The following is a 14,260-nucleotide window of genomic DNA, read 5'->3' as shown; positions in this document are numbered from 1 at the left end:
CAAAATATTTTACTGTTATTTGTAAATTGAAAACAATCCCGCTTTCATTTTGGCCACTCCCTCCAACGGCAAGACCTAGTACAATATACCTGGATCTAAAAATAATCTCGTTCTCCCTCACCAGTCACCATGCAACACCCCGTCATTCCCTTCACTGCGCCAACCGTGGTTCTCAGCAGCATCGCCATCCGTTCTCCCCCCTCAGCACGTCATGAATCCACAAATCCGAACCTTGGTTGCCATCGCGTTTGTCGTTGCAGGTTCACACGCAGGAGACGAGGCTCTCGTTGTGGGTTCCCGTGATAACTGTCACTGGTTAGCGTGAACATCCATGGTAAGAAATTTGTCCTCTTTCATTTTTCTTCAACTCACACTCACACTCTTCCACATCCATAGGTTTCTCGTACGGGCGCTCTCTGTCCGCTTCTTCACTGGCGGCTCCGTGCCCCTCCGCATCTTCTGCTCTCATATCCTTTCTTGTTTCCTTGAACTTATTCACTGCTTAGTCAGAAACTCATGTCTTCCGGCGAAGACAACATGGCGGCGATAGAGTGGAAGTGATAGCAACAGAGATCAGAACATACCTGAGGCCCAAGCTATGGATGAAGACAGACCCGAGACCCACGATGGAAGGCCCAAGAGAAGTACCAAGCCACCTGCGTATCTGGACAATTACGCATAACAGTTATTGGGGAAGAATTAAAGGAGTTATTTACAACTGTTTTTCCATTTCAGAATTCTGTTAGAAAAGCTGCTAGGAACCCGTTATTGCAATCATGCTTTGTAAATTTTATTACACAGAATCACCCCACGAAATGTATTTAAATAAGATTGCAATGAATTAAATGGTAAGAAGAATTCCATTAACTTTGCTCATGTGGAAGCAGAAAGCACTGAGAATGGTATCGATATTGTGAAGCGTATGGGTCGTTACAGTGGTAAGTATCATTTACATTATGGTAGTTTACAATTTTAGTCAGTTGGTATAGAGTCCAGGATTTGAATAATCTGGGTAGGAAAAAGATTTACGTTTTGTTTGTATTATGGGTACTTCATAAATTTCAGTTTTTATTACTTAAGCTACACAAGAAAATTGGTCTATGTGAGGAAAGTGGTAATTTGAAGTTAATTTATATAATAAAGCTTACTTTCTATTTTTTACACCCTTAGAATTCTGATGGGAGAATGTTAGGAGGGACAAAACAAACCAGCAAAAGCACCACTACGGGCACAAACCCTTGGTGGATTCCCTTTAACAGAATCTGTTAGAAGGTGCTGAGCTGTCAGGAGGATATTGGTTCATAGGAAGTATGTTGTTGGCATGTTGCTTCCCATCGTGCAGCACTGCATTGTCGTCATTTTCCACTTTTCTGTTATTTTCTTCTCACATTCACCTTCTGTTTTCATAGTGGCACCCTTGGCTAGTGCCTCTATATAAGGGATGCTTAGTATGTAATAGAGGACAGCAGAAAAATAATACAATTTTTCTTCCTTATCCTTCTCTCTTATGGAGGTTCCTAGCCCTCGTAGACTGTTCTCTTCCGTGCTTCTGTGCATGACAGAGAAGGTTGCCAATGTTAGATAAACTAAACCAAAATAATTGGGAACCTCTTAGCTTTTTAACAGTCTTGACTTACTTGCCAGTTTTAAGAAAAATTGCATCGAATTTTCCAGAATAGTGTTTTTTTTGCCTTTTTTGTTGTTGTTTGGTGAGTCCAATTAAGTTAAAGAGTTTTTTGTTGAGCTGAAAAAGAAATTTGATTACTAGTTTCCAGCTTTGGAAGAAGCTTGCTCCAGTGTGGAATCACAGTGATAGATCATGATCTTTTCATTTTGTAGAACATCCAACCCCTGATGTTGATATGGTTTCCAAAATAGAATGTATAAGGAGTTTTGTTTCAAGTTTTTTTTGGTATTTTATTATTATCTCCCCCTTTTGTTTCAGTTTTATGTCATTTAAAGTTTGGGAAAATGGTGGGTATGAAGCATATTTATGCTAAAGGGTGTTGTTTGTTTGTGTTTTTTTTGTATGGCTTCTCCTTTATTTTGAACTCCAACCTAAGAAGTATTTGAAGCAAATGAATGATTTTTAATTTTACGATTTTTTTTCATAATTATTTAGCCAAGTGTGGATTGTTTTTAATTTTTTTTAAACTATACTAATTTACTAATTTCTTTTTATTTTGCTTTTTTATTATTTTTATGTGTCTCATCTCTTGTTAGGAGGCAAGTTTTTGGTTCTTGTGTTTGAAACTAAGTACCCAATTTTCAGAGATGAGAAAAAAGACCAAAAACTTTTTTTTTTTATCAGCAAAGACTAAAAAACTTAACTTTGATAGAAAATAAATGCATTTGTTGTTATGATTCTATTCTCTTAACCCGAAGTGTTGAAATCTTTTATAAATTTTTCCCCCATTGTATAGCTAAGTTCCGTTAGGGATCTCTGCTGATAAAGTGAAACAACTTGTAATCTAAAGTCTGCATCTCTGCTGATGGGATTTCATTGTGCTTTTGTTACATGCTGTAGAAGGTTTGAAGTCGTTGATGGTTTTGCTGATAGCTAAACTTTTTTTTAAATGAATTATGGTCTAGTAATCCATTTGCTTGCTAATTGTTCTTCATTATATTTTGGGGTTGTAGGTGTTGGTTTTGTGACATATGTTTGGTAGTGAAATTTAAATATTTGCATGGAAGCCAAAGAATGTATTAGATCCGGGCATACAATGATAGAGGCAGAATCCCCATCATTTTACCAGGTGGCAATGAGGAGTAAAGCTCTAAACCTGGTTCATGTCCTTGATAGTGCTGCTGCTGCTACTACAACTGCACCTGTTGTTGTCTCACCTATGAGACTTTGGATTCATGTCCTTCTCTAACAATACAAATTTAAGTTGTACGAGGGAAGAGGCTCTGGATTTCGGTGCCTTGAGCGTTTCTGATGGAAGGAAGCAGTTACTTGATAACATATTATGCATTAATATGAGTGGATTGACTGGACCTATTCAATTTGTTTTAGATAGATCTCCTCTAAATCCATCATATGGCATTCTTAATGTAATTGCTACAGGTTATAGGAGAATCGACTACTGGTCTAGTTACTCTGACCTTTCTGTAATAACCCCTGAGAAACTTCATGCAGAGCCTGCCAATCGTTCAATTTGAAGCCAACATCTAAACTGTGTCATATGGCCAGGAAATACAACAAAAAAGCCTCATGGATGGATTTTCCCAAATAACGGGAGGTAACTGAGAATTGGAATTCCCAACAGAGTTAGCTATTAAGATATGATCTCCCAAATAAATGACACCAATGCAATTCAAGGATATTGCATAGATATATTCCTAGTTGCCTTTAAATTGCTTCCCTATGCAGTTCAATACAAGTTCATTCTGTTTGGAGATGGACACAAGAACCCAAGCTACTGTGATCTTGTCAACATGATTACTTCTGATGTAAGTAATACTCACTGCATAGAACAAACATAATGTAGTAATATCTTGTTTTTATATATCAATTTTTTGTGCTTGCATCTACAGGTTTTTGATGCTGCCGTAGGTGACATTGCGATTGTCTCTGTCCGAACAAAGATTGTGGATTTTACTCGACCATATATAGAGTCGGGGCTAGTTGTGGTTGCTCCAGTAAAAAAAATTGAAGTCAAATGCTTGGGCTTTCTTGCGACCATTTACTCCACATACGTGGGGTGTCACTGCATTTTTTTTCCTCTTTGTTGGAGCAGTGGTGTGGATTCTTGAACATAGAACAAACGATGAGTTTCGAGGGTCACCGAGGGAACATATAGTTACAGTTCTTTGGTAAGTACTCTTGTTGTAGCTTGTGCACATAGCTAGTCTAGTCATAACTCATCTTTGTATGCTGTTGCAGGTTTAGTTTGTCAACCATGTTCTTTGCGCATAGTAAGTCGTCCACCTATTTTGACAGTTCATGTCCTATTCTTGTTTGTGGCTAGAAACAAATAAGCTTCTTTATTATTCTTTCAAGAGAAAACACACTTAGTCCACTTGGTTGAGTTGTGTCCATCCATGTCTTGCATTTACATACTCACTTCCCTCACATGCATCTCACCCCCGAAAGTGACAGACATGTTGAATTGGGCCACATTTGTTGTTGATCCCCCTCATCGTCGCTCCACCGACATCACTCTCACACTCGATGTGTTTAGCATGCAATTTCCTTAAGAATCCACCATTATCCAACTTAACCTCAAATCCTCATCAAGAATCTGTCACGCTTCCTCGCTCTGTGGATACTCCATCATCGTCGTCACTACCTCATTTTGATCAAGAACATCGATTCTAAATGACGAGCACCGAAAGCAGTTGGACTTTGTCTCCATATATGTGTCTTCCTTCTCTCCCTCATTGTTGTCATCACCTACCTCTAATACTACCATCACCAACTAGATTCACTTCAAAAATCACGAACCAAATCCGCCCATAAAATATCATCATCGTCCATATCTAAACCCAAAACGCCTAAATCCAACCTTTTCTCCTCGTTGTTCGTTTCTCCCTCCCTCCCCCATGTAGCATTGTGCCTCTTTTCCAGTCGTGTCACCATTTCAGTTCTTTAAGAGATTTTATTTCAGATCTCATTATGTTTGTAATTCATGTCAAATCTGGTTATTTTATTGATTTTTTTAAAAAACTTTGATTCATTTTGTTGTTGTTGAGCTTGATATATGCTTTAATCAGGAAAAAAATGTGATTCTTGCAATTTAGTTTTTTTTTTTTAATTTGTGGTGGTTTTAATAGTTAGTAATTTTGTTTTGATTCTTGCATTTTTAAATATTTTTTCTATTGAAAATTACATTTTAAAATTTTAATTAAAAAAATGTCACAGGTTTGTTAATTTCGGATGAAAAACTAAGTAAATAATAATTTTATAGGAGTGAAAAACAAACAAAAAATTATAAAAAATAAATCTGAACTTTAGTAATTTTAGAAGGATGAAAAAATATTTTAGCATTTTATTTATAAAATAAAAACACCAAAAATGAATAAAGTCAATATCTCTATGAATTTAATATATATATATATATATTTATATATTTATATCTATAATTGACTATAAAAAATCTTTAAATATGTAAAGTAAAAAAGATATTTTTTTAAAAATATGTTTTTTGAATCATTTAAAAATTTGTAAAAATATTTATAATGGTTGGCAACTATTTCAAATAATATAAATGTTAGTTACACTTAATTGATAAGACACTTTTTTTAACATTTTGTATAACACTTTTTAACATTCTCTGTATAATTATTAAAATTTATTAAAAATTAATAATCTTGATAAGACCTATTTTTACTAATATTCTTAGTATATATCAATGAATGTAATTTTGATAAAACTAACTTTTGAAACATTTATTCAACTTGGTAATTGCCTCATTGACAATTGATAGGTTAAAGTAAATTTATATGATTATTTTGTTTTGTTTAAATAATTCAGTGGTCTACTGAAAGTTTCCAAAATTTAAACTATAAAAAAATATAAATTATTAATAAAATAACAAAACTCAAGCTTTGAAGTAAAAGAGTGAATGTTTTGTAAACCAGTAACTTAGGTGCCTAATGGTATTCGGAAACCTGATTTCCCGCCTCAACTTATACAACACACAAGTAGTGAGACACACATAACATCTGACATTGTGGAATCTGAAGTGAAAGGAAAAGAAAAAATGATCTTTGCATCAAACCCTAATCCTAAAAATGTGTATCTCATCGGAGGTTTGCAAGTGGAGTTTCCCTACGAACGATATGGATCTCAGTTTGCGTTTATGGCTAGTGTGATTTCCACCCTTAATCTAACTCAGAAAGAAGGTCATTGTCACGCGTTGCTTGAGTCTCCAAGCGGTACTGGCAAGTCCCTTTCGCTTCTTTGTTCCTCTCTCGCTTGGCAGCACCACTACAAATCTCAACATCACCATCTCAAGCCCGCGTCGGAGGCAACCACCGATCCTCTGGCTCTGGTGGCGGATTTGTTCTCGAGGAGGTTTCACTTTCTTCTTGTAACTATCTCTTCTAATTCACGATATTTCCTTTATTTTGGTTTTTGTTGTCCTCAGCAATTGTCCTGCTTTTAGTTTCAGAAATTCCCGACCATACGCAAACTGAGATCAACAACAAGAAGCAGAAGAAAAAGGAAGCACCAACCATATATTATGCCTCATAGGTGTTTTTACAATCAAGTTACAATTTGCTTCAGTTTTTTTTGTTGCATAAGTAATTAATGGTTATAAAATTGAGAATTTTTGTTATTATGGTTTCAAGCAATTAGCATTGCTGAGTATTGTAGAGATCATTAGATTAGATGGTTTCCGATTTTCAAGGTCGCTTTCTATATATTAAAATATGGGCATCATCACTTAACTAGGCCATTTTTTGTTCATTTGTATAAGGAGAACGCACTCACAAATTTCTCAAGTGGTTCGTGAATTGCGGAAAACTGCATACAGGGTGCCTATGGTTGTGTTGGTAGGTTGAATTTATATCTTTGATATCACTGTTATTTTTTTTATCCTCAAATTTGTTTTCTGCTCATTTTTGGATTCTCCCAAGTCGTAATTCACCTTTTGCTTTGTGTTTTTAACCAATATTAATGAGGCTAATGCAAAATATCATTTCGTTTGGTATGATTTTGGAGAATGTGATTATTCAGCACTTCTTCAAATTGAAGTGTGTATTGTCCCCACCTTAAATTTTTAATTTCCGTTGCTGTTATTTTTCAAATTACTATTTAATAATAAGCTATATTTTATTTTTTTGTGAAGCATATTATATGTTAATTTTAAACCATTGCTGATGAGATACCAATCAACATCCAACTTATATGATAAGGATTTTAATTTTAACAAAGGTGTTAATGAAAACTGAAAAGTAAGAATGCCTTATTAGTACTCATTCTTTGATATGCAAAAAGATGTTTCTTTCAGTAAAGTAATATGGATTTGACTGAGTATTTTTCCCTCTCTTATTTTGCCAGGCATGGCGGAAACACTACTGCACAACTAAAAATATAATTGGCAAAGAGAACATCTATGACGAATGGTTGCTTTTACCTTGACATTTTATACTTTATGATAATCTTTATTTTTTTCATTTGATAAAATGTTCTCATCTTACAATCTTCATACTGATAATTTTCATAAAATGTTCTCAGTAAACTATTATTGAAAGATCAGGCAACAGGGTGTCCAGAATTCAAGTGAGTGTATGCTTATTTGCTTATGCTTCCTATCTATTTTTCATATCACTCTTCATGAAGTAACTGAAATGACAAATTTACAATCTATGCAGAAATGCTCATAAAGTCAAAGGTCATTCTTCCCTTCAGAAAGGAGGATGCAATGTGGTGCATGACATAGAAGATCTTGTAAAAGTTGGACAATTGGTAAAAGGTTGGCCTTTGTTGTTATTCTTTGTATTTGTTTTTATTTTTTTGTTTAAAAGATTGTGCTAAGCTTTGTAAAGTATAAGTCTTATGCTGTCTCCACTTTCAGGTTGCTGTTATTATGGTGCTCGTTCTATGTCAAATGATGCTCAATTGGTATTTTGTCCATATAACTACATCAATAATCCAGTCATTCGGGCACCAATGTAAGTGGATATTAAAGTAGGCATAGTTATTCTCGACGAAGCTCAGTGAGCTGCTCTTCTCTTTCTATTTAGTTGCCAAGTCAATGAAACAGTACTAAAATTACAGTTAAATTAAACTTGCTTTATTTTATTTTTTTAGATAATATATGGATTTCGGATGTCTTTCACAAACCATCAGTTGTATGCTATCCAATGTAGAGCTCAATGAAAAAATTGTATAGTTTGGCAATAGTTTATTCTTGTTTTTTTTTATGAAATGATCCTCACATGCTTACACGTTGCAACAATATGGAGGACATTACTTGTGATGCTGGCAGTGTGGATATTGAAGATGTTTTGGATAGTATGTTATGAACCTTACAACTTTTATTTTCACTGTCTCTAATAATTATAGCTTTTATTTGCATTGTTACTAATAATGATGCTTAACTATATGGTCATACCTTTGAAAACTACATATGGAGCTCCCACAACTTTACTCTATTAATACTGCAATTTACCAACCACTATATGAAATGGCACAGGTAATAGGATTATATATCGGGTTTGAAATGTTTCAATTATAAGTTTATCCTTACTGATTGTAAATCTTTAATGAGTGCTGCATTTATGCAGGGCCTTACTAGTTGGATGGAACCTAAGAAAAAGAAGCTACGAAAAATGTGATTTTCAGCACTGCGCCATGGAGTTAAGGATTTTGTCATTCTTTACGCCAATTTCGATTATTAATTTATGAATGCATTTTTCATTTTATAATTTGGTTGTTTACGTTCCACAATTTAATAGTATTTAAGAATAGGGTTTAGGGTTTAGGGTTCAGGGTTTAAAGTCCAAACTACAGAAAAACATTAATTACTTTCTTGAATGAATTGTTTGGTGGTAACTATAACTTTGATCGAAAGAAAATAAAGATGGCAAAGTTGGTTATAAGGTTAAATGTGATGTTTAGTCTACTATGTTTTGAAATTTTTATTTTGATATATTATGTTTTAAAAAATTATTTTGATATTTTATATTTTAAAAAGTTTTATTTAGTTTTTCTTTAATTTTGTTTAATAAAAACATTAGTCCTTTATCAATGTTTAATTTTTTAAAATATATTATAATTTGAAAGAGAACAATAGAGAGAAAGAAAGTTTAAAAAGAATAATAGTTATGTGTATTATTTCAAATAGGAATAGACTATTTACATATATAAAAAATAATAGGGAAATTACAAAGGATAAACATAAATAAGGAAAGATTATAAATGATAATAACATATATAATAAATGATATGGATAATCACAATTAGATTATTCATAACACTCATTATATCCATTATTTAAGAATTTATTTCATTAAAACATTTATAGGAAAAATTATGTGGGATAAAAACTTGATGAAGAAAAAAAAAAGTGGATCATCTCATCTTTTATTATGTTATCACTTGTATCATTAAAAAAGAATGTAAAACAGATTTATTTCTTTCGTCCATGTATACAATGATCTTTAAGACAACGAATAAGAAATAATCAATCTTTTTCTATCCCCACTCTTCAAGAATGAATTTTTTTTTATTTTTCATTTTTGTACTACATTTTTTTCACCTTTTGGATGTGAGAATAAGTCACTTTTTAAATCCATTATGTACTAAAAAACGCATTGTATATATGTTTATGAAATCTCAATGAGATACTACATCAATAATAATAGATAATTATCTGTCAAAGTATCTTACCAAATGTTAAACAATACACTTAAACTTCAATAGATATAATGTTGAAAGACAAATAATTAGAAAATTCAACAAGAAATTTTTTCTTTATTCTTCATATAGTCTTTCTTTAAATTTATTCTTAAAATTTCTTTATTTAACAGGGTCTTCATGACCTTTCACAAAAGTTTTTTTTTTAATTTCCTTATTTGATAGTATCTTCAGGACACAACATATCCAAATGAATATCATATTTACGTTAATAATATAACTATAAACATCATAGTTATGAATAATATAATTAGGTAGAAAGAATCTTTAGCTTGAAATATGAACTCAAAAGAATACGAATTTATCTTGGTATAATCGAATTATAATAAAATTCACCGGTTTGGACTATTACAACATTATTTTCTCACATTTGCTGAGAAAAAATATTCTTTTGTTTATACTTTTGCATTATTTTTCCACTTTTAGTGAGAGGAAAATATTCTAAAAATTTTCTTCCATGATAGATTATTTAAGACTCAAATGAATCATTTCAGAATTATGTAAATAGAACACTTATATTCTATCAAACATATAATATGGATAATGATATTAGAGAAATGAAAAATCTAACCTTAAAATATAAATATAATAAAACAACTTTCTGCATGACTTTTGATAGAAAAATAATCATACTGATAATGATAGTGTATTACATATAATATAACTCAAAAAAGAATAATGAAGAGAAGGAAAAAAGTTAAAAAAAATGACAATGGTGTGTATTATTTCTTGGAGGAGCAAATTGTTTATATATACAAACAAGTAATTGGAATTTAAAAAAAAAACATAAATAAAAAATATCATAAATGATAATTACATATATGATAAAGGATATTGACATCATAATTAAATTATTCATAATAATTTTAAAATAAATAATTTAAAACAGTAATAACTAAATTTTATTTCAAAAATTATAAACTACCGTAAACAAAAACACTTTGGCGTATTAGCGTGAAAACTCCCCCAAATAGCATGAAAACTCCCACCCCACCTCAAAGCCTTTCCTACAACCAACACCACCATTGTTCCCCCTCAACCTTTTGCTCTAGCCCAGTTTCTCGCACCGCTCTGATCTCTAAGAAGTGCGAAATGGGATTTAAGGATTTTGAATCCGTTTCCAAATCAAAGAAGTGAATAATGAGACCTAATATCTAAAATCTCTCAAACTCTTTCTAGATCCAACCCTCTTTGACCACCGTTGTCTGCCATATTCCAGATTTGAGGCATTTCTCCGACGCGCCACTGCAAGACGGTATTTTGGAGGCGATGGTGATGTGGTTGCAATGTGTTGGTGGGCTTGGACGCATATCTGTTGGGTGTGGCGACCACGGCCACAAATCGGAGGTGATGAAAAAAAAGAAGGAAACATTAAAAAGTAAAATATGTGATGTCTGATCGAGGTTTCTTTTTGGTGGGATCGGGTTCTTTCAGTGGTTCTTCTATCTTGTTATTTATTTATCTATGTTGTTGATTCTTGCGTATTATTTCTTTATCTATGTTGTTGATTCTTGCGTAGTGTAGCCGGGTTCTAAAGGAGCCTTGGAGCGAGGTTGAAGTTTAATGTTATTATGTTTTTATTTATCTTTCCTATGACCAAAAGCTACCAGATTATGGAATAATGAAGGGTTTCAAATTCCTCTGCTGATTGGATTCATAAGGAATGGTGAAGGCATGTTTTAGTGGTTTATATAATTTTTAAAATAAAATAAAGATAATCATAACTTTTAGTTGTTATTATTTTAAAATTTAAATATCAAAATGAAAAAATAATAAAATTTAATAGACGAAAAGTAACATTTAGCTCAGTTATAAAAAATTTAAATATATTTTTAGTCTTTGTAAGTTTTTGTTTTTCCATTTTTGGTGCTTGTAAATTTATTTTTCTAATTTTGGTCTCTTGTAAGATAATGTTTTTTAATTTTGGATTTTATAAGTTTTTTTTTAGTCTTTGGAAGTTTATATTTTTTAATTTTATTTCTTTTAAGATTTTAATTTTTTTTATAATTCCTATAAGTTCTCACTTACATGTATTGAAATTGAAAAAACTCAAATGAGTGAAGATGCTCATATGAGTGAACCCCGTGACCCATCAGTTCTAACTTCATTTGCGGAGCATGTCGCACATGCCATTTGGACGGGACAAGTATTATAATTTCTTACATAATTCTTAGACTAACTACCTTTAATTTAACCATTTGTTTCCTTGTATGTCATGCTTAATTTTTGCACTCTAGAAGGGTTACTTGCAACATTTGTTTACTAATGGTTTATTGTTTATATATGGCATTATTGCAGGTAACGTTCTGCTGTTGAGAAACAACTTAAATTTGAGTCCAGATATTGCTGAAGTCTCACAGGAGAAATTGCTTTCATTGCTGAAAGATTAATTGATTCAAATAGTAGTGTGAATGTAAGAGTTGCATTTGTTATCACTGGTGACATTAAATCTTTTATGATACAAGTTGATTTGGCAATTTTTCTTATTGTCTTCTAGGGCAAAGATGCAGGCTATGTTGAAAATCAACAACAGAACATTGCTGATGCAATTGACTTACTCCCTAGGCTTGCTACTGGAATTGATGTAAATATAAAATTTAGGAGGTCAGTTATACAGTTCTTCTCATTTCTTTGGCAGTCATGTGCATCATCCATCAACAATTTTGAACTTCTGATAAAAATTTCTTGAATTACAGAATAGCTGATTTTGAATTCACTCGAGAGTGTGCCATATTTGATCTGCTGGACATTCCTTTGTATCATGGCTGGATGGTTGATCCTCAGGTATTTTTTCACCCTCATTCCAAATTAATTAGTTCTATCTTGTCATTCGACCTCAATCTACTGTGTCAGTTGCCTCCTTGTGCCACATCTTAAAATTGATCCTGCCTTGGATTATGATGAAAATTGTGTGGTTCATTGCTTACTGTAAATTTTAAATGGTCAAGTGATCTTTCTTAAATAAATATCAAAATACTTATCAAAATGTTATCTTTATGTTTTTCTTAAACAATGTGGGCTTTATTTCTTATTTTATGATGTGTTTATTTGATATTCAAATTTTCATGTTCTTTTGAGCCAGGATTATGACACTGCGAATGCAATTGGATCAAAGTCCTATAATGCCCTTATGGGAGAGCTTGTCTCTCTTGAAACACTAAACATGAATGTCCATCATGAAAATAATCCGGAAGATTGTGTTGATTTTGTGGCTGCAACAACTGCTACTCTTGGAGTTCCTTCTCCCAGTCTTTCAAAAGCCAGGTCGTTTGATTATTCTTCTCATTCTATTTCTGATCATATACAAAGAAAAGGTGATCTAGAAGAAGAGGCAGAGTTGTTGAGAGTCTTGAAAATGTCCGAGGCTGAAAATGATCCTGTTGTAGGTCACATAAATGGAGGAGAAATTTCTGTCAGTATGGATAGAAATATGTGTGATGAGGAGGTTATAAATACGGATTCTGGAGATAAATTAGGAAATAGCACCGGTGCTGGTAACAGTAACTTTCATGAAGATGGCCCCGAGCCTTCCTTATCTGATGATTGTGCTACTTCTGGCAAAGACCACAACGAACAGATATCTTCTACTTCTACACTGGGAGAGGCAACTAATTCATCCTTAAAGACTGATGCCATAAATGACCTTCATTAATCAACTTATATGGGACCTGAAGAATCTCTTGACCTGAATAATGTGATTGAGAACAGCCTTGATGCATTGGTTCAGAATGAGAGTGAAGATATCCCATATCCTGAAAAACACTCTGTCTCTTTGTTTGAGTGCCGTGCAGATGTTTCTGGAGGAGATGGAAAAGTCCATGATCAATCCACTCCTACAACTATAGATCATGAAGTTGTAGATGAATCTCATGGACCTGATGCCACAGTATTATCATTCTCATCCCCTGGCCATACAAATTCAGATTCATCTAGTGTCAGATATCATCAAACTGATGTTTCTGGAGCATTGACTTCATGTGTTCAAGGGAGTGAGCCCATATATGAAGGAGAGGAATGTGTGTTGGATACAAGAACTGGAAATTTTGAGGATCGTGAACCTGTTTATGAAGGTGAGGTGGTACTTGCAGAACAGTCTGACAAAAGCACCTTAGCTGCTCCTGATCTAAGAGCTAAGGATGAACTTACTCCAGAACAAGGTAAAGTGGTGCCATATATTGAAGAAGTGGATTGATTCTCATTAAAGTATTATTTTCTAAGATAACTATATATTATCTTATGGGAGACTTATGTCCATTTTTTATGGTCTTAGGTGAATTGATCAAGAGTTTCTTGAGGAATAACGCCAGCCAGTTGATATTTTATGGGTATGTTGACCTCTTGTCTTGTTGGTCTAGATAAATTGATCTAGTTCTGTGTTCCAATATGTTTCTCTTTATTGGCTATGAAGAATTTTCCTTTCACATTTTGTATATTATAAATGCTTTTGCAGTCTTTTCTGTTTACAATATGGGCTTAAAGAGCGTGAACAGTGTGTTTTTTCCGTAACAATCATTTCAGCACCATGTTCAAGGTCAGTAAAAGTCTCAATTTTTTATTCTTTTGCCATTTAGATTACTGATATCAAGTGCAGCCAGTAGCACATTTTTGTCATCAAGAAAAAATGTTGTTTGTCTTGCAAAGTCTTCATACTAAAGTTATTTTCTGTTATTCACAGTTTGAGGGTGAGCTGTATCTTCTAGCCACGGACCAAGGTTACATAAATCAACCTGATCTGGTCTGGGAAAAACTGAATGAGGTAAAACAGTATTGCTTTATGATCTTTTTATTGAGATAATTTTTTTTTTAATCTTTGTATGTTGCCACTGATAGATGTCCTCAATTAAACCTCTTGAAAACTTAAAGGTTATATGCTTGATTTGAGCTTCTTGG

General features: G+C 32.9%; 1 pseudogene; it reads left to right on the top strand.

The window, feature by feature from the left end:
• Nucleotides 1-78: 78 nt before the first annotated feature.
• Nucleotides 79-14,260, top strand: part of LOC114383302 — a 15,067-nt pseudogene continuing 885 nt past the window's right edge.

Source organism: Glycine soja, chromosome 14 (assembly GCF_004193775.1).
Source record: "Glycine soja cultivar W05 chromosome 14, ASM419377v2, whole genome shotgun sequence".
In the NCBI taxonomy this organism is placed as follows: Eukaryota; Viridiplantae; Streptophyta; class Magnoliopsida; order Fabales; family Fabaceae; genus Glycine; species Glycine soja.
Note: the sequence above shows the minus strand (reverse complement) of the source record. Positions and strands in the feature narration are given on the sequence as shown.